Here is a 1,861-nt window from a genome sequence, read left to right on the forward strand (position 1 = left end):
GCACTTCCTGGAAGATTCTTGTTAATCCATAAGTTGTATGTCGCCATTACTGTAACCCATATCAATGTTTGTTCTTTGCTCCCTTAGTTAACCTCATTCAACCACATGTAATGGTAACATACTTACCCTACTAAACACTGACAGAGCCCTAGAGGCCCAACTCAAGGTTTTCAAAAAACTGGCTACTGACAGGTATCCCACAGACACGTGAGTGTATGGATGCTGTCTTAGTCTGTTTTCTGCTGTCATAACAGAATACTAAAGAGTGGGTAATTTATAAAAAACAAGTAAGCCGGGCATGGTGGCTCATGCCTGTAATCCCAATATTTTGGGAGGCCAAGGCAGACAGATCACTTGAAGTCAGAAGTTCAAGATCAGCCTGGCCAACATGGTGAAACCCCATCTCTACCAAAAATACAAAAATTAGCCAAGCGTGGTAGCAGACACCTATAATCCCAGCTACTTAGGAGGCTAAAGCAGGAGGATCCCTTGAACCCAGGAGGCAGAGTTGGCAGTGAGCCGAGATTGTCCCACTGTATTCGAGCCTGGACAACAAGAGTGAAGCTCCGTCTCAAAAAAAAAAAAAAACAACAACAAGTTTATTTAGCTCACAGTTCTGGAGACTGGGAAGTCCACGAGCATGGCACCAGCAGCTGGAGAGGGCCTTTGTGCCTCTGAGCTGAGATGCAGTGATCTCAGCTCACTGCATCATAACATGGTGGAAAGGCAAGTGAGCACAAGAGAGCGAGCAAAATTCAGGAGAAACTCATCCTTTTTATCGGGAACCCACTCCTCAGATAACCACATTAATCCATTTATGAGGGCAGAGCTGTCATGGCCTAATCACCTCTTAAAGATCCTACCTCTTTATACTGTCACATCAGTGATAAAGATTCTAACATATGGACTCTGGGGACATATTCAATCCACAGCAGATGCTGACGACATGATGCTAGACACTCTCCTTGTCGCACCTCAGTTTATCCTCCTGGGAGACCCATGAGATAGCTGTAAACACAAACCTCATTTTTCAGGCAGCAGTAGATGATTTCAGAGGTTACTGGTAACTAGCCCAAGCTTGCAGCTAGTGAGTGTAGAAGTAAAGCCTGACTTGGAAGCTGACCTGAGTTCAGAGCCTGCACTTTTTATTTTTTGTCACGTTTCTGCAATTAGAAGCTTTAAATGATAGGATGAAGATTTCCGTCTTTTGCTCCAGAAAGTAAGGATCGTCCATAACCTTCAACTAGATTGAGTCTTGAGTTGGTGAAGGTTTTAATATCAGGTTGCACCAACTGGTTTTTTCCAACTAGCAATTTCTCAAGGAAAGTTTCCCAGATATTTGCTGTCTATTTATCTGTACTCCTCTTGCTCCCTTCCACTTGGATAAATCAATGGCCATGTTTCTGTTCTGACAAAACTTTATTTACAGACACTGAATTTGAATTTCATATAACTTTAATGTGTCATGAAATATTCTTCCTTTTAATTTTTTTCAACCCTTTAAAAATGTGAAACCCATTCTTAGCTCTTGGGCCATATAAAAACACCAGAAGGCTAGGTGTGACCCTCAAGCTGTGGTTGACTACAGTTATGAGGTAGAGTCCAGGATTTGAACCCAGACCACAGGTTCCTGCAAGCCTTTAATCATTATGTATACACTGTACAGTCTGTATCATGATAACAAGAAAAGAAAAATAACTCCCACAGTCTGAGCTGTGTGAGATACGCAAAATCTATCAGGCCCAAAGAGACTGGGCCTCAGTCACTGATAAAGAGAAAACAAAAATAACTCACAGGGTCCCAGCTATGTGAGCAATGCAAAATCTATCAGGCCCAGAGAGACAGAAGGTTGGACTTTAGT

The sequence above is a fragment of the Colobus angolensis genome, unplaced genomic scaffold, assembly GCF_000951035.1.
Source record: "Colobus angolensis palliatus isolate OR3802 unplaced genomic scaffold, Cang.pa_1.0 Scaffold246, whole genome shotgun sequence".
In the NCBI taxonomy this organism is placed as follows: domain Eukaryota; kingdom Metazoa; phylum Chordata; class Mammalia; order Primates; family Cercopithecidae; genus Colobus; species Colobus angolensis.